The sequence below is a fragment of the Malania oleifera genome, chromosome 8, assembly GCF_029873635.1.
Source record: "Malania oleifera isolate guangnan ecotype guangnan chromosome 8, ASM2987363v1, whole genome shotgun sequence".
Taxonomy (NCBI): domain Eukaryota; kingdom Viridiplantae; phylum Streptophyta; class Magnoliopsida; order Santalales; family Ximeniaceae; genus Malania; species Malania oleifera.
Window position 1 is genome coordinate 70,009,716 of NC_080424.1, and position 20,508 is coordinate 70,030,223.

The following is a 20,508-nucleotide window of genomic DNA, read 5'->3' on the forward strand; positions in this document are numbered from 1 at the left end:
CTTGTGCTTGATACAATTTAAGAAAATATTTTTGATTTCGTTTGAATATTATTGGTAGCTTCTTTAACTCTAATATGATATTGAGATTTGATATACTTTGCTTTCAAAGATTAGCTGGTTTGAACACTCTTCCACATACTTAAGATTATCATTGTATTGAGTGTAGATTGCACATATACACCAATGATCTTATAGTTCTTACATGTTTGGTGTGCATGGATTTGTGATTGTGCTTATTAGTACATATCTGCTTAGTGTAAGAAGCACTTTACTTGTACGCAAATTGTTTTGTGAATTCGTTGTATTCCAGGCATGGGCCTGAAGAGGGAGATTAGCCTTGTTGAATAGTCCCGGATTGGCTTAGACCCAGTTAGGAAAGGTAGGTGCACCATCCTAGTAAGGTGTAGGTTGAGGTTAGCCCCGTCAATTGACCTAATTGTAAACGGTGCCGCTCCACTCGTGAAGTGAGTTTATAGTGGAATCCTTGTGCTGGTAAGCCAAGGCGGGGACGTAGGCATAGTTGGCCAAACCCCAATAATATATCATGTGTGCACTGTTTATATTTCCATAATTTACATTCCTGCATATGTATGTTATTCTGTGAATGTTGCACATGATTTAATTTTCGTACATTTCATTTATCTGCGCATTTGGGTTTATGAGTATATAGACAGACCCTAGGTTAAGTATTACTGCTACTTATTTGAACATACCTAAGAAGAAATTTTAAACACCCAATTCACCCCCCCCTCTTAGGAATACACCAAAGCTAACAATGTTTATTTATTTAAATTTCAAAGTGATTTTAAAACATTAAGGATTTTATGCAAAGAAGTTCCTTGTTGAGAAAATAAGATGAACAGAATCAGCCACAAATGCATCTACTGGGATAGATGTCATGTCGAGTTTCAAGGGAACCAATTCAGGGGAATCCATGTTAGGTTGGATTTAAAAAATATGACCAAGATCAGAGTGGTTTTTTTATTATAGGCACGTTGGAGAAAGAATTTTCACACATCATCACGTACTTCATGCATTGCATTAAAAAAAGAAAAAAAGGAAAAAAAAAAAAAGAAAAAAAAAAGAAAAAAAAAGAAAACATGCATACATATCCCCATGATCTAGCATCATAAGTAACAGCATACATATATATCATGCAACATGCATCATTGTCATGCAATATACATACATATCATGCTACGTGCATTACATATCCTTGTGTCACACAACATGCATCCATATCATGCAGCATGCATACAACCCGGCATTCTAGCATCATAAAGTAGCAACATGCATGCATCACATAGCATCATTCATCCATTCTTGTCTCTTTGTATAGGTGTTTGTACATCTCTTTCATTCTTGTCTAAGCAATTCATGTTTTGCTAATGTCTAAGTCAATCCATCTGCTTTGAAATTGGGGCAACTAACCCAGGTTTAAATTGAATTATCCACTTTGAAACTGGGGCAATTGATCCTGGTTTAAATTGAGTCATCTACTTTGAAATTGGGGTGAAAAGTAAGGTGTAGTCCCAAGAGGGGGGGGGTGAATTGGGTTTCAAAAGTTCTTTTAATCCTCTCCAAGAATCCTTAACCTCTTTTGCGTAATTTTAATGAATTCTTGTTTTCTTGTTGTTCTATCAAATGCACAATAAATATTTAAAACAAAATTCAATCCACAACTACAACACAAATGACCAAAACAAGGTTCAATCAAACAACCAATTGATTTGCCAAGTATAAGTTAATTGTAGCACTATTAGATTGATGAAAGCTTGCAAGATTTAGCACTCTTTGAAATATAAACACATTCCAATCAATATCAAACTTTAAACCATTCAACCACAATATATTAGATTCAACTTTCAGCTTTTGTTGTCAGCCCTGAGTATATAAATTTGAATCAAACCCTGTATATATGAAATTGTTTCTTCAATGCAATCCATAACTCAAATCCTAAACAACTCAGAATTTAAATTACCTCTTGGTTAATTTTTCTTTCAGTGTTAACCAACCAATGTACTTCCTTTTGAGGTTTCTACAAAAGTTTGATCAACCAACGTACTCCCTTTCGATTTTCGTAATCCCAAATCAAAATTGAACCTTAAGTTTATTTAATTTCCAAATATACGTAGTATATATGATTAAAGAATTTAAATCATCCACACAATTTATATATGCTGAAAATAAAGAGTAAGGAAAGAGATAAGGAGACCTGGATTTTTATGAGGTTCGGCTTATACCCAGCCTACGTCCTCACCTTTGGAAAACCAACAAAGGATTACTAAATTCAGTTCCTTTTCCAGGCGGATCAATGTCGTTTACACACTCCTTCAGTAGGCTAAAGCCCGCCTCTCCAAACGATATACCCTCGTTCGGTCACTCCTTTACTTAGGCTAGAGCTCGCTTCTCTAAGCAATATCCCCTTGCTTAGTCAACGATCTAAACACCTCAAACGGTCCAAGAACTACAAAAAAATATGAAGAAAATATTGCATACAAAGCACTCTCAAAATAGAGTAGATTAGTACAATTTCAACTCTAGGTACTTCAATAATTTAAATACCACTAAGAAATAGAGTTGAAGCTCAAGAGTAGAATTCACCAAGGGTTCCTTTGTGCTTGAGAAAATTTAGTATAAGAACCTTAGGTTGGTGTTCCAACAGCAATTCATATGATCTCTCTTCAACAAGAGTCTGAGCAATTCAATGCTTTGAAAGAGATTGAGAGATTTGATACAAGTATGCTTGTGTGATTGCTTGTGTATTTGAAATCTTGAGATTAAGGAAATATTTATAAGCATTCTAGGATTAGTTTCCTTGTTCCCCAAGTGACTTTGAGTGTCCTCCAAGTTTTTACAACGTTCTTATTTGAAAAACCAATTTTTAAATTTTCTCGTTGGAGTTTAAAAATTTAAAACCCGTGGAATCAGTCAGCTGGGCAGGCGACTGGGTAGTACAAATTCACAGGGTTAGTCAGCTGCACAAGCGGCTGGCACCCTACTATCTCTTTGAAATTAATTCAATAAATGGTTAGTTTGCTAGAGAGACACAGTTCATTTTGGGTCAGTAGGCTGATTGTCAGTCGGATGGATGATTTTACCTTTGTTGAGTCAATCGGGTGAACATATATTCTTTCTGTTCTTTTTATGTCAGTCGGTTGACTGAACCAAGGTATTTTTTGGTCAGTCGGCTGAGCAAACCATTGACTGATTTTTCCTTTTTGGTTTTAAATTTTTTAGTTTTGCTCATATGTTTTAATCTTTCATAAAATATTTTCTGGGGTTTTAACTTGGGTTTCTAAGTCCATAAAGATCCCCTAAAGAGCTTTAACGATATTTCAAAAGATATTTAAATATTAAAGCACTTACATAAAGACTTTTAAACTTTTTGCCATTCTTGAACACTTCAAGTCTTCATGCTTTTGGTCTTTTTCTTCAAGCTTTAAGATACTTTAAGATACTGAGCTTTTCATTGAGTTTCTCTTTATCTTCAAGCTTTAGTCTTTTGATACTTGATTAATTGGAGAAGCTTTCACTTGACTTGTCTTTAATTTCCAATCAAGCATCCATGACAAATGAGAGTGATAAGATATATACCTAAATTAAAATCACTCAACAACATATGTTAAACCATCTATATTTGTTATCATCAAAACAAGATTGAAAAGCCTAGTTAGGCCAACAATCTCTCCCTTTCTGATAATGAAAAATGAGAAGCAAAGATAAGGATAAAACTCCCCCTAACTATATGCATTCCTTAACATGTGCTCAAAGTTATAGATATCAATATGCTCAAGATCCTCAAGATCATAAATATGCCATATTGTATAAACATTCCATACATCATAAATACACATATATCATAGATATGCATACATCACACATTATCATAACTGTTTCATATATATCATTCATAAGGATAAACATTCCATACATCACCCATTATCATAAATGTTTCATATATAGTACTCAAACACTTCTATCTTTGCTTTTCACAAACTCTCCCCCTTTGGACATCAATCAAAAAGAAGGGGAAATAGACAAGAAATACGACCAAGCTAAGTGTTTTATCATTACATGCTGAAATACAAGCAAAAGGTTACAAATATGAAATTTTCAAGGAACACATCACATCAGTTATCATCCGCTTCATTTTCTTCTTCTTCTCATGATTCTTCATCTTCACCTTCTTCAAAACCATGTTCTGCTTCTGTATTTTCCTCATCATTACCATCGCCATCTTTGGAGTCCTCTTCGTCACTTCCAACATCACTCGTAGGAGCAGAACTAATATCCATAGGATCAAAGGAACGGGAGGAACTGGCTAGGTATTTTTCAATATGACCCAAGTGGTCATTAAGAGAAGAATAATTTGCTTGAAGAGCGGAGAAGTTAGTTTGAAGGGTTTGGATCCCCGTTTGCATGTTTTGGCTAAAGCTTGTGAATTGTTGATAAAATGGATCAAACCATGCAAGAGGACCAGAAACAAGAGGAGGGGGTGGATGTGCTTGACCTCTGCTACCCTTGGGAATCCATCCATCATCATATTTTTCATACCCCGTCAATTTAAGAGTAGTAGAATTAAAAATATCATAATGGGTATGTTTGACAAAAAGATCGGAGGATGAGGATATTTGTAGTTTGGCAAAGAGCATATTTTGGATTCCTCTGTACAGCAGGGTAACTCTTCGTGCCTCTACTCGTGAGAGCATCCATTTGAGCATAACACTCGGTAGATCTAGTTTCTTGCCCTTGAGCAAGTACCAAAGAACGAAGCAATCGGCATATGATATATCAGCATCGGATCCTGCTTTAGGGAGGATATTATACGTGATGATCTTTTGCAGAATTTGTGCCTAAAGATTCAAGTTCTTATATAATGGAGGACTTTCAAAAGAAATGGGTGTGTGATCTAGTACCAATGGAAGAAATTCTTCTAGAGTGAAGTCTTGTTTATAAATCCAAGATGTTCCAAAATTAGGACATTCAAACCCGCCATTAGGAATTCGGAAAATTTTTGCAAGAGATTCTGAAGTAAGAGATATGGATTTTCCTATAACATTTGTCGAAAGCCCATGTGCTTCTCTAACAAGATTTTCACAGAAAATTTTGATAAGGATCAGGAAATGTCCCTTAGCTTGAAATGGTACAAAATTTTTCCAAACTAGGGCTTCAAACAATGAAATGATATGCGGGAAATCAGCGGTGAAGAAGCAAGTGTCAAGAACTTTACCAAGGAGAGGTTCCATCATGCTTAAATTATTGTGGTAGAAGCTTTTGGTGTGTGGGGCAACAAGCCATTTCTCAATAGCCGGATCTTCAGAGTGGTGAGTCGAAGTGGAAGCCTTCTTATTTCCAACTGATTTCGTCCTTGGCATTTTGAAGTTCTTTAGTGGAAGAATAAAGATAGAAGTGATGGATTTCATAGAGGGAAGATGGGATTTCATGGTTTTTGGAGGAGAATAGGCTGAGGAGATGAAGAGGTCAAAGGCAAGGAAGAGAGGAAACCCTAAGTTAGTTGGTTGACAACTCGAATGACTCGAGTTTAAATAAATAAAGTTAGGGTTTTTCCATCAGTCAGTCGGCTGATTGCATTTTGTTTATGAAACAGCAACTCAGTCAGTCGGCTGATTGTGCAATTTTTTTTAATGAGCCCTATTCTCTTCATATTTTCTTTTTCTTTTGATTTCAATTAAGCATCTAAACTTCTTGTATTATAATGCTTTCTATTTTATGGCTTGTACGCTTCATTCATTGTTTTGAGGCCAACAATGTCATTTTGAATTTGTTATAATAAGTTCTTCAAACTCATCTTTAAATTTTTCTATTTCAACTAGTTCTTTTGTTGATAATGAATTAAGTTTCTTTATCAATTTTTAAAGGGGAATGACATAATCCATGGAGTTTTTCGTTTATGAACTAGTCTTTTATCTTGGTACCCCTACTTTCTGGGGTCCAGTAGGTTTCACAAGGGATGTTTCGTTTACTCTCCATATTTGTTTAGTTTTCACACCCTTTCTCTTAAATGGGCATTCAAATTTTATATTCCCCTTTTTCTTACATTGATAGCATATAGTGTTAGTGTAGGCATTAGAAGATGTGCTAGCATAATCTTTGGATTCTTTCAAAAAATAACCCATGTAAAGATTCTTTTTCTTTTTATTTTTAACCCCATTAAATTCAATACCTTCTTTGTTTAAGGTCATCCTTTGTGAGCCTATCATTTTGTCAAAGTTTGTCTTTCCTTTAGTGAAATTATAAATGATCTTTTCTTTATCCTCAATTTTATTTTTGAGATCATTTATCTCTATATATTTCTTGTTATCAACCTTCTTTAGTGATTTCTCTAATTCTTGAGATAATTTTCTTATTTTATCCTCTAATTCAGAAATATATATATCTTTCTCATATACCGTAGAGGATAGGGATCGAAGGTCTTCTATCATCTTTTCATTCTTGCTTTCTAATTCTTTAATTTTTAAGTTTTTTTTTTTTCAACAATATTTTTATATTCTAACTCTTTTGTCATAACTTCATTCTTACGTTCTATTTTCTTGATTTTTGACTCCTTTTCTCTTTTAGCAGTTCTAAAGGATTCTAACTCTTTCATTATACCTTTATTCTTATTTTTCAATAATGTATTTTGTTTAGTTACTTTAGCATCTTATGAGATTTGAATAAATTATTTTGTAATTCATTATAAGATGGCATACACTCATCATTGGATTCATCACTACAAGAATTATTTAAAGATTTAGATGAGGAGCTTTCCTCATTGTCCCAAGCCATAAAGCACATATAGGCAACCTCTTGGTCACTTGATTCATTTTTCGAACTACTTGTACTCATACTGCCCCAAGTAGTGGCTTTCAGGGCTTTTTTGTTTTTCTTTTTAGACACTTTCTTTAGTAGTAGTGGACATTCCGGTTTTATATGTTTAACTTTGTTGGAATTATAACACCTAGGAGTTTTATTCTTTGATTTCTTGGGGCTAATATCTTCTTCTTTTGATTCGGAGTCTTTTTTTCTTCTTTCGAATTTGTTTCTCCTTCTTAGTATCCTTGCTAGCTTTTTAGCTATAAAGGGCTACTTCATCTTCATCCATCTCTTCTTCACTACTAGAGTTTTCTTTTGAAGTTTTGAAGGCTATTGATTCTTGGGCTTTGGTCTTTCCACTCTTTTCATTCATTGCCATTTCATATGTGAGTAAAGAACCTATTAGCTTATCTAAGGAAGTGGTTTTTAGATTTCTTCCTTCCCTTATGGCAACAGCTTTTGGTTCCCATTTAGGTGGAAGCCCTCTAAGAATTTTCCTTATCATCTTATAAGTAGTGTAGGTTTTTCCTAATGCATTTAGGGAATTTATTATATAAGTAAACCTAGTGAACATATTAGTTATGGATTCATCCAGGTTCATCCTAAAAGCCTCATATTCACTTGTAAGCATATCGATCCTATTATCTCTAACTTCTATAGTGCCTTCATAAGTGACTTCTAGCTTGTCCCATATTTCCTTAACTGATTTGCAAGTCATTACTCTATTAAATTCATTAGCATGTAAAGCACAATATAAAGCATTCATAGCATTAGAATTAACTTGCAATATCTTATGATCTAAGTCTATCATATCATTTTTCTCCTTGGGAACTTGTTTTCCATCGACTAGTTTAAAGGGAATTTGGTCACCATCAATAACAACCTCCCAAGCTTTCCAATTCATAGTTTGAAGATAGATTTGCATTCTTTTTTTCCAAAAGGTATAGTTGTGTCTACAAAAGATTGGTGACCTAGTTGAAGATTGTCCCTCTCCAATGGGAGCTACGCCTAAGTGAGCCATTAAGATCTTTTTATAGCTACTAATTAAGATTTACTATAACCCCACTTTGATACCAATTGAAAAGTAAGGTGTAGTCCCAAGAGGAGGGGTGAATTGGGTTTTAAAAATTCTTTTAATCCTCTCCAAGAATCCTTAACCTCTTTTAAGTCTTTTTAATGAATTCTTGTTTTCTTGTTGTTTTATCAAATACATAATAAATATTTAAAACAAAATTCAATCCACAACTACAACATAAATGACCAAAACAAGGTTCAATCAAACAACCAATTGATTTTCCAAGTATAAGTTTACTGCAGCACTATTAGATTGATGAAAGCTTGCAAGATTCAGCACTCTTTGAAATATAAACACATTCCAATCAATATCAAACTTTAAACCATTCAACCACAATATATTAGATTCAACTTTCAGCTTTTGTTGTTAGCTCTAAGTATATAAATTTGAATCAAGCCCTGTATATATGAAATGGTTTCTTCAATGCAATCCACAACTCAAATCCCAAACAACTCAGAATTTAAATAACCTCTTGGTTAATTTTCCTTTGGGTGTTAACCAACCAACGTACTTCCTTTTGAGGTTTCCGCAAAAGTTTGATCAACCAACATACTCCCTTTTGGTTTCTGCAATCCCAAATCAAAATTGAACCTTAAGTTTATTTAATTTCCAAATATACGTAGTATATATGATTAAGAAATTTAAATCATCCATGCAATTTATATGTGCTGAAAATAAAGAGTAAGGAAAGAGAGATGGAGACCGGGATTTTTACGAGATTTGGCTTATACCCAGCCTACGTCCTCGCCTTGGGCAAACCACCAAAGGATTACTAAATTTAGTTCCTTTTCCGAGTAGAACAATACCATTTACACACTCGTTCAATAGGCTAGAGCCCGCCTCTCCAAACGATATACCCTCATTCGGTCACTCCTTTACTTAGGCTAAAGCCCGCCTCTCTAAGCAATATCCCCTTACTTAGTCCACAATCCGAACACCTCGAATCGTCCAAGAACTACACAAAAATATGAAGAAAATACTGCATACAAAGCACTCTCAAAACAGAGTGGATTAGTACAATTTCAGTTCTAGGTATTTCAATAATTTAAATACCACTAAGAAATAGAGTTGAAGCACAAGAGTAGAATTCACCAAGGGTTCCTTTGTGCTTAAGAAAATTTGGTATAAGAACCTTAAATTGGTATTTCAGCAACAATTCAAATGATCTCTATTCAGCAAGAGTTTGAGCAATTCAATGCTTTGAAAGAGATTGTGAGATTTGATACAAGTATGCTTGTGTATTTGAAATCTTGAGATTAAGGAAATATTTATTGGCATTCTAAGATTAGTTTCCTTCTTCCCCAAGTGACTTTGAGTGTCCTCCAAGTTTTTATAGTGTTCTTGTAACGACCCGAGTAATAATGGTATTTAAAAAATAAAGATGGAGGGAAATGGAGTCAGTAACAAAAGGAGGCAGCCAACTTCGTTGATGAAAGCTTCGCGTTCGTTGACGACATTGCATTTTGGAGGCGATAATTTCAAGAAATTTCCCCTAGGCCTCGTCGACGAGAAGATACCGAGAGAGGAATTTTAGGAAGTCTGAAATTCGTCGACGAGGATGCAGATTCATCAACGAGGTGACGTGGCTCTTCGATGAATCCCGCAGTATAAATAGTGCAAAACTTCTGATTACAGAAAATTAGCGCCGCTCTCTCTTCTCTCTCTCTCTCTCTCCTACGGCCTCTCCTCCATCTCTCTTCCATTTTGGCCCTGTCAATCGCCAGATCAACGATCTGAGGCCACCACAATGCTCCTGGCGGAGTTCTCTTCAAGTTTGCTAGAGTGGATCGTCGGTGGGGCAAAGTTGGAATTCATCCCAAGTCCAGGGTAAGGTCTTTCATTCAGAATTTGGCTTTCTAGCAGCTGTAGAAAATGTTGTAGAAATAGAAATAATGACATTTTGTTCTGGAGAAAATGATTTTCAGGGTATTGAGTGGAGAACCCTGCGGGTGTAGGACCCGTTACAGTATAAGGGTTTTAGCAGAAATCAAGTAAGGGAAATATGCTATGCTAGGTTATTTGCGTATGATTTCAGTATAAAATAATAAATGTTCTACCAGAGTATTATTCACAGTAGAGATTTATACAGTTTATCAAGTATGATTAATATGTTTTAGAATTACTGTGTGGCTTGAGAATATAGATATAGTACAGAAATATGTTTTACAGTATTTTCCTGAGTTATGTTTTATAGAATATATAGATAGTGAATATATTTTATAGAAATTATAGAAATACCATGATTATACAGTTTTACAGTACCATGACATACAGATTTACAGTTAATTACAGAAACACAATTGATATAGATACAGTTTTCCACAGCGTCATGGTTTATACAGTTATTATAGAATCGTGGTAAAATAGATAGTTGTATATAAAGATGTATTATATAGTATCAGATCCTATTGGACCATACAGTTTACAGAGCACGGTACCGTAGCTACATACAGTTTATAGAGTGCAACCACCTATTCAGATAATACGTGGTATAAAGTTCAATCGCATAGAACTCATGAGTGGACAGGCTCCCCATCAGATATGGGTAGAGGAGGGCTTATCAGACCTATGGAGTATAGTGATCTATTCTTGGTTGGTCAGCCAGGGTAGATCCTGCCTACAGGCTGCATAACCTTGTCATGAGGGGTTAAATCATGACGCACAGTTATCCACAGGAAAAATTTCAGTTATTACTATGTTTATACAGATTTACAAAAACAGAAAATATATATATTTATTAGAAGTATTTTAAGTAGAAACCTAAAGTACAAAAATGTTAAGCAACAGGTAAAAGATGAAGATTATATAACTGGTATTGTATTTTACAGATTCAATGATACATGACTATATAGTAATAGATTTTCACAGTATTGTAACTCATTTGCCACACACTAGCAATATCATATTTCGTCTTACTGAGCATTGGCTCCTCCCAATTACTTTAACATTTTTTTCAGATGATCCAGGTAGGCGAGCAGATCATGCTTACAGATAGAGGGGCCTCGGTATTACCCTGACAGTAGTGTAAGTATTTTTGGGAGTATTTTTGTATAGCCCTAGCCAGTTGGGGGTATTCTGGAAAACAAATATATATGTATATTTTGGGAAACACTTTAGCACTCTGGTATTGTATATAACTACGCATGATTATGTTTATTTGATTTCTGCTTCTTGCTGCTTAGGTTGATGATTAGGTTTAATTCAGTATGGTATCAGAGCATGTTAAATTTCATAGTATAAAAAAATAAAAAATAAAATAAAATAAAAACTTATTTAAATAGTAGGTCATGACAATTTGTTATCAGAGCCTAGGTTGCTAGGTTCTGTAGACTTTAAAGTGTAGTAGAAGCAATACCAGAGTATAGGAAAAGGATTTGAGGTTTGTTCAATTGTCTAGATATAGGATTTTTGTGGTGGTTTCTGTGTTTTTCCTGGGGTGACGATTTCAGGAAAACCATAGTAAACTATTTTTGGATCGTGTGTCTAGGTGACAGAACTAGATATTGAGTTAAGGTCAAGGAAGGTAATTAATTTTGAGTTGGTACAGGATAGGTCCGTATAGGAGATAAAATGCTTAAGTGTGTTTCTTGTTTTTAGGATGGACCCAGGAGGCAGTGGCACAAATGCTGGGGAGGATAGGCAAAGACCTTCCAACATAGGTGGAGGAGATATGGATGTTGTGCTGCATAGCGTCACTCCACAGGTGATGGCTGAGATGGCCAAGAGCTCTAGGGAGTGTAGCTGTTCGATCAAACAATTTACGCGGATGAAGCCCCCATCATTTATTGGAGGAGATGAAGCGACTGTAGTTGAGAATTGGGTCCAGGATATCGAAAAGACATTGGCGATGCTTCCATGTACGGATAAGCAGAAGGTAGTATTTGCAGCATTTAAGTTTACAAGGGAGGCGAAGCGCTAGTGGAGAGCAGTGCAACTGATAGAGAAGCAAAGACCGGTTCCAATGCCAATGACTTGTGATCGATTCAAGGAGCTATTCTTTGAGCGATATTTTCCTTCTGTCGTTCGAAGCACGAAGGCAGCAAAGTTTCTACAACTGGTGTAGGGGCAAATGACCGCGTCCTAGTATATAGCATGGTTAATCGAGTTGTCGTGTTTTGCTCTGCATCTAGCACCTGATGAAGAGAAAAAGGTAAGAAAGTTTGAAGAGGGACTAAGGCAGAATTTGTTTAACGAGGTGATTGGCTTCGAAGCTCAGACATTTACGGAGATTGTAAATAGAGCTACAATTATTGAGAGTGGTATTCAAAGGGGTATAGCGGCTCAGAGTCAGAGGAAAAGGCCTGTGCCTCAAGGCTTTCAGGCTGGCTCCAGTAGGGGTCCATGGAGAGGAGGTCGCGATAGGGGAGACCAGAGGTAGATGGCAGGACCTCGGGGAAATCAGGGTGCACCAATCTTCCCGATATGTCAGACGTGCGGGAGATGTTATTTGGGGGAGTGCCAGTTAGGGAGCGATGTATGCAATCGATGTGGGAGACCTGGCCATATGACACGTGCATACCTAGGTCTGCTAGACCAGGTCTCAGCTCCTAAGCCCTATCAGGGAGGGTATGAAGCGCCTCGTGGTGGCCAGCAGAGGAATGTGGCCCCAGCGCGAGTATACGCTCTGATGCCAGGTGATGCTAAGGCTGCTGCAGATGTGGTGACAGGTACATTTACTGTTTTATCATATCTAGTCATTGTTCTTTTTGACTCAGATGCTACTCATTCATTCATCTCAGCATCTTATGTTAAATTATCTGAGAGTGAGACCCAATTATTAGATATAGCGCTATTAGTAGCTACACCACCCGGGTTAGTGATCCGATGTCAGAGGGTACTTAGGGGTTATCCGATAGAAATTCAGGGGAAAGTGTTGCCAGCTGACTTGATTGTATTTGATATGTGTGGGTTTGATATAATACTGGGTATGGACTGGTTGGCTGCCAATCACGCCAGCATTGATTGTCATCGAAAAAAGGTAATTTTCAGACCCCATGGTACGTAGGAATTCAGATTCGTTAGTTTACGTGTACGTGCTCCAACACAGCTACCATCAAACGTGCAGGCGAGCAGATTACTCCTGGATGGAGGTCAAGGGTTTATAGCGTTTGTGAAAGAAGTACCCGAAAATGAATTGAAGATTGATAACACCTTAGTGGTATGAGAATTTCTTGATGTTTTTCCAGAGGGGTTACCTAGGTTGCCTCGTGTGCGCGAGGTGGATTCTCCTATAGATTTACCTTCAGGGACCGTGCCGATCTCTAAGGTTCCCTACCATATGGTTCCAGCTGAATTGGGAGAATTAAAGGAACAATTGCAAGACTTGCTGAACAAAGGGTTTATATAACCTAGTGTATCGCCATGGGGAGCTCCAGTGTTGTTCGTAAAGAAGAAATATGGTTCTATGAGAATGTGTATCGATTACAGAGAAATCAACAAGGTTACTATGAAGAATAAATATCCTCTACCCCATATAGACGATTTGTTTGATCAGCTCCATGGTACACGGGTATATTCCAAGATCGACCTCAAATCTGGGTATCATCAAGTGAGAGGAAAAGCAGAGGACGTCACAAAGACAACCTTCAGGACCAGGTATGGGCACTAGGAGTTCCTCGCTATGCTGTTTGGTCTGAGAAATGCCCCAGTCGTGTTCATAGACTTGATGAACAAATTTTTCCACCAATATCTAGATCAGTTTGTAGTAGTTTTCATTGATGATATACTGGTGTACTCAAGGAGTTTTGAGGATCATGAGGTGCATTTGACGCAGGTGCTATAAACACTCAGAGACGAGAAGCTCTATGCCAAGTTTAGCAAGTGTGAGTTCTGGCTTGAGAAGGTTACATTTTTAGGCCATGTGATCGCAGGAGACGGTATAGCAAGGGATCCCATCAAGATTGACGCGGTGGTAAATTGGGCCAGGCCAAGGAATGTGTAGGAAGTCAGGAATTTCTTGGGACTAGAAGGTTATTATCGACGATTCATTAAGAGGTTTTCGGCTTTATCAAGATATTTCATGTGTTTGACCAAGAAGAATGCCAAAAATTTATGTGGGATGAAGAGTGCAAGCAGAGCTTCCAGGAATTCAAGCAACAGTTCTAACGATTCCATCAAGAGGTGATAGGTATGTGATTTATAGTGACGCGTCTTTGAAAGAGTTTGGTTGTATACTGATGCAGCATGGTAGGGTGATAGCATATGCGTTCAAGCAGTTGAAAGAATAAGAAAAGAACTACCCTACTCATGATCTAGAATTGGCTGCAGTTGTACATGCACTAAAGATCTGGAGACATTACTTATATGGTGAGAGGTGTGATATATTCTCTTATCATAAGAGCCTAAAGTATTTCTTCACGCAAAAAGAGTTGCACATACGGCAAAGGAGGTGGTTGGAACTCATCAAGGATTAAAACTGTACCATCAGTTACCACCTAGGTAAAGCAAATGTGGTGGCTGATGCTTTGAGCCGTAAATCAGGAGACACAGCACAGCTAGCAGCGGTAGTTCAGCATCCAATTCAAATGGACATGGAAAGACTTGGTGTGGAGTTAGTGGAAGATGATCCTCAAGCGCTTATTGTCAGTTTAGTTGTACAACCTACACTATATGAAAGAATTAAAGCTGCTCATAGAGATGATCCAGAGTTAGTGGAGGTGCTTTCTAGAATACAGGACGGTCAGGGAGAGGAATTCAGTATTGCCAATAATGGGACCCTCATATTTCGCACCAGATTGTGTGTGCCTGCGGATGATGCATCAGAAGAATGATTCTAGAAGAGGCACACAGATCTCTATACACTATTCATCCTGGTAGTACGAAAATGTATAGGGATCTATGAGATTATTTCTAGTGGAGTGGCATGAAGAGAGAAATAACAGAATTTGTGCAGCAATGTTTGACGTGCCAGTAGATTAGGGCTGAGCACCAGAGACCGGTTGGTCAATTGCAACCATTATTCATTCCTGAGTGGAAGTAGGACCACGTATCCATGGATTTTGTTACTGGGTTGCCACCAGCGCCGCAAGGTCAGAATGCCATTTGGGTGGTGGTTGATAGGTTGACAAAGACAGCACACTTTCTGCCCACTAAAGTCAGCTACCTTATGAACAAGTTAGCAGAGATTTATATACAGGAGATTGTTCGACCCCATGGAGTGCCGGTATCCGTAGTTTCAGACTATGACCTTTGTTTTACATCACGGTTTTGGAAGAGTCTGCAGGAGGCTTTGGGGACTCAGTTAGCATTCAGCACTGCATTCCACCCTCAAACTAATGGTCAGACTAAGAGAACAATCTAGGTATTAGAAGATATGCTTCGTGCCTGTGTGCTAGACTTTGGAGGTAGCTGGATTCAGCTTTTTCCGCTAGTTGAATTTGCTTAAAATAACAATTATCAGACTAGCATCAGCATGGCACCCCACAAGGCATTATATGGTAGGAGATGTCGATCTCCTCTTTTCTGGGATAAAGTAGGCGAAAGGTGAGTTGAAAGGTCCAGAGATAATTCAGCAAGCGTGTGATAAAGTCTGACTTATTCGAGACAGGATCAGTGCAGTGCTAAGTTGACAGAAAAGCTACGCAGATACTTGCCATCAAAAATTGAAATTTGAAGTGGGTGATCATGTGTTTCTGAGAATAATGATTACGCATCAAAATTGCGTAATTGGGTATCTTAACCCGGGCTTTACGATTTATATTTTTAATTAAATATCCAAAATTGTCCAATATTTTAATAAAGTGCCAAAATCATCATTCTTGAACTTTATTACACTATTTATGAAGTTTTGGTAATTTTTTGTTGCAGGAAAATTCCCGGAAACCAAAACCGATACCTGTTCGTATTTCGTGTATAATTTTTCCGTCTGATCTCCCATTAAGACAATTCAAATTTTTAGAGAAATAGGAAAGGATCCTCTACAACTTTCATGTTTTGAGTTTTGTGAGATATGGGCTCCAAAAGAGTCATATTTGCGACGAACAGAGAATAAATAAAATGAGAAAATAAAATAAATATATATATATATTTGAATGGATATTTGATGTGACCTGGCCACGCATGGATGGGTCGGGTCTGTGCTATCCGGGTAGGGCTTCTTCTTCTTTTTTTTTTCTTTTTAAACTCCTCCAGCGCAGTCTCCTCTGTTCTTCTTCTTCTTCTTCTTCTTCTTCTTCTTTGGTTTTGTTTTTTTTTTTTCTTTCAATAGCTGCTTTGCCCCTTCTCTGTTTCCCTTTCCTTCTTCCCCTGTTTTCCTTAATCTCTTGCAGTCTCTCCTTCTCCCTGTTCCTTACCTGCTGCCCTGGCCTCCCAGCTACAGCAAATCCTCTCGGCTTCCAACACGGCTGCCTCTCCCTCCGGTAGCAGCCAAACCTCCAGCCATCTTCAAGAGAACAGACCTGAGAGCCACCTTCAGCCCCTCCATCCTCTGTTTGCTGCAAATCCGGCAAAGTACTCCAGTAGGCTAGGCCAGCAGGTCCTGAACACAGCGCACCAGCGGCCGTGTGTCTCTGCAGCAGAAAACCACCAACCCGAGCACAGCCGGCCTCCTCTCGGCCAATCACCAGCAGGCCTCTCGGCCAATCTCCAGCACATCCAGCCCTGACTTCCCTTCTGCAACCAGCAGACCCAAAACTACCACCACCGGCCTCCCTGCTGCCTGCAATTCCACACACACCTGATAGCCATCCTTCGCAATCATCGGCCACTCCAGCTCCTTCGCAGCAGCAACCACCTCTGACAGAAGCTACTGTTCAACACTGGAACCACCCTCTGTTTTGCTCTCTCTCTCACTCTCATCTTTTCTTTTCTTTTTATATAATTTTTGGTTAGTTGAATAAGTATTATATGTTATCTTTTGAAGATTACTTAAAGTTTTAAATTTGAATATTGTGTTAGTTGGATAACTGTTAAATATTAATTCTTTTTGAGTTATTTGAAATTTTGAATTGCGAATGTTATTTAAAGTGTTTTTATTATGGTCCTATTCATTTATTTTCTTAGATACAAATTAGTGGTATATTTAGCTCGCAGTAGTTAATTTTTGGTTTTTTTGAAGCTCAGTTTAATTAGGGTTGGGTTCATTAAAGTTTGTATTTTTTTTTTTTAGTTGTGTTTCGTTATCGTTCAAGCTTAGAATTTTTTTTATGTGCATGCATTTTGATTCAAAGTTGTGATTTGATTAAAAGTTTTTTTTTTGTAGTGTGCGTGTGTTTGATTAAGTTTTCATTGCGTGTTTTAATTCTGTGTTCAAAGTTGACATTTTTAATTAGTGTGTGTTTGATGTCCCTTAGGTAGATTAGAGTTTCTAATTTTATTGTTTACTTTAATACCAGCTAGGTCTAGGGTTTTAATTCGTGTGTGTTTGTCTAATTTATCAAAAGAAATCCCAACAATCTTGAAAAACCCCGAATCTGAACCGAGTTCAGTGCATTTTTAATTTCGATTGGAAGAACATAAAATATGAGATTAAACGCATTCCCTGAGAAGACGATCTAGTCCTTGGGCTTAATATTACACGATGTAACTCCTATACTTGGGATAGCTTTCGAGCTGCTCATTTTTCGAGTGAGTCAAGTTTTTGATGCCGTTGCCGAGGATTTGCCAGTTTTAATTTCGAATTTTACGTTTTCCCAATTTTTTTTTATTTTCTTTTATTAAATAGAAAAATTAAAAATTGAAAAATTGAAAAAGAATTTTGTCTGTTGCAGTGTTAGTGGATTTCTACTGGTGATTGTGATGTTTGATGCCCTGGGTTCGAGATAATTCAAATCGATTGTGTAGACTTTCACCTAACACCAGTAGGGATACACCTAGCACTGAGTCTGACTTTTCACTTGTTAGTTCTGCGAGTGATTCTGAATCTGAGGTAAATAATCTGTTTGGCAATTATTTTGAAGAAGCTATGGCTACACATGCACCACGTACACTTGAAGATTTTCTACAGCCTGCACGCACATCTACACCTTCATACATTGTGTTGCCATAAGATGCACCGAATTTCACTCTTAAGCATGGCATGTTATCTGTGATTCCCCAATTTCACAGGATGGACTCTGAGAGTCCGTACCAACACTTGACAGACTTTGAGATGGTTTGCACCACTTTCATTAATAGGGCTGGGACTGATGAATACATTAAATTATGTTTGTTTCCCTTTTCTCTGAAAGACTGGGCAAAAATATGGTTTAATTCTTTGCGCCCTAACTCTATTACTAGCTGGGCTGAAATGCAGCGTGAATTCTTACATAAGTTCTTTCCTCTTCAGAGAACTCAGTACCTGCAGGAGCAGATCAGTCAGTTAATGCAAAAAGATGGTGAGACATTCCAGGCATATTGGGAGAGATTCAAGGACTTGATGAACATATGCCCGCACCATGGTTTCGAATCATGGAGATTAGTGAATTATTTTTTTACTGCTTTAACCCCTGTGTGCAAACAATTTGTCCAGTCTATGTGCAATGGGATGTTCTTCCGTAAGGAACTAGATGAGGGCTTATCATTTTTAGACTATCTCGCTGAGAGTGCCCAGCAGTGGAATGCACGACCTGAACGAGTGCCGATAGCTGCCCAACCTATCCAAGCAATCAGTGGCGGGGGCAGATATGAGGTTAAAGAGGATACTAGCTTACAAGCCCTTGTAGCTGCGTTATCTAAAAAATTAGAAGTAGTGGAATCCGAAAAGTCGAAAGCTGAGATTTGCACGATTTGTGAGACTTCAGACCACAAACCTCAGGATTGTCAATTCTTACCTGTGTTGCAAGAGAGCAGATCTGATCAAGTGTCATCGGCAAATTGGGTTAACAAGACGCGGAATTAGCCGCTCTCAAACACTTACAACCCGGGGTAGCGGAATCATCCAAACCTCCAATGGAGAAATGATCAGCCTGGTCCATCATCTTCACGATATCAGCAAGCACCTCAATCATATGCACCGCCTCCGCAACCGACATACAATCCAGTCGTAGCTCCTCAACTGCAGTATCAACCGCAACAGTTTTCTCGGAGCTACGCACCACCAGGATTCCAACCAGCGTTAGTCCCCATTCCAGTAAAGAAAGCTTCAGATGATAGTGTAGCGCAGGTGGCAACCATGCTCCAGAAATTCATGCAAATGCAAGTTACGACCAATGGAGAACTGAAAGATGCCATAAGCAAGATGAGTACACAGCTTAATACCCTGGAAAAAGGAAAATTCCCTGCACAGCCTCAGCCTAATCCCCAGGTATATAGACAGCCACAACAGTCAGTGCACAATGTTTCAGGGGATACGTTTGAGTCAGCAAAAGTAGTTATTACTTTGCGAAGTGGAAAGGAAGTTCTCCGTCCTGAAATGGCCACTGACCAACAAACAACCACGCCGACACCTGAGGTGACAAATAAGATAGATAAAGGAAAAGAAAAATTGTATGAGGCCAGCTCAAGTTTAACAAAGTCATGTAATAAAGAGGATGAGCCAGTTAAGGAATACCAACCTGTGGTACCATACCCTCAGCGTTTGACATCTGGACAAAAGAATAAGTATCATACGGAGATTCAAGAGATATTCAAGCAGGTAAAAATCAATATTCCACTCTTAGATGTCATACAACAAATCCATGCATATGCAAAATTCCTGAAAGACCTTTGCACCGTAAAAAGGAAACTGAACGTGAAGAAAAAGGTTTTCTTAACTGAGCAGGTCAGTGCATTGATTCTTAGTCAGACTCCACAGAAACTTAGAGATCCTGGGTCCCCTACGATACCAATCATGATCGGTGAATCTCGTATTGGGAGAGCTCTACTTGACTTAGGGAGTAGTGTGAATCTGCTTCCGTCTTCATTATATGACCAGCTGGGTTTAGGTGAATTGAAGAAAACTACTATGATGCTACAGTTGGTAGACAGATCTGTAAAGGCTCCACAAGGTATTGTTGAGGATGTTTTGGTTCAGGATGACAAATTTTACTATCCCGTGGATTTCGTTGTTTTGGATATGCAGCAGCCTATTTCCACCATTTATCAGGCTCCTGTCATTTTGGGGCGACCATTCCTTGCTACTTCAAACGCCCTGATTAACTGTCGGAGTGGAGTCCTGAAGCTCACATTTGGGAAGATGACACTGGAAATGAATGTTTTTAATGCTCATAGGATGTCAAGTGCGTGTGATGGCGCAGATACTCATGCAGTCGATGTGATAGATGACTTAGACACTTCAGAGCTACTGTCGGTACTCGACGTCGATGTCACACTTTAAAATGACTCTTTTGCGCAGTTTAAAGGGATTGATTAATTATTACTAGAATTAGAGGAGCAGACCCCAGATAGTGGTCCTCATATGTTTGATGCGAGCTATACAAGTAGTTGGCGTAAGCCTACATTTGAGGCCATTGACCTACCAGAAATTCTAAAGTCGTCCACAGAAGAAATTCCAACCCTTGAGTTGAAACCATTGCCTGCCGAGTTGAAATATGCCTTCTTGGGTCCAGTAGACGGCACATTCCCTGCGGTAAATTCTTCACACCTTACTCATGAACAGGAAACTAAATTATTGCAAGTACTTTGAGACCATCGAGGAGCGATTGGATGGACTATCGCTGACATCAAGGGTATCGACCCTTCCATTTGCACTCATAACATCT

At 38.0% G+C, this 20,508-nt stretch overlaps 1 non-coding gene across 1 annotated transcript; it reads right to left on the reverse strand.

Annotated features, from left to right (window-relative positions):
• Positions 1 to 18,165: 18,165 nt before the first annotated feature.
• On the reverse strand, positions 18,166 to 18,271 carry LOC131163204 (small nucleolar RNA R71). The gene has a single exon (XR_009138981.1). It is a non-coding gene; the product is annotated as a small nucleolar RNA R71 (small nucleolar RNA).
• Positions 18,272 to 20,508: the final 2,237 nt, after the last annotated feature.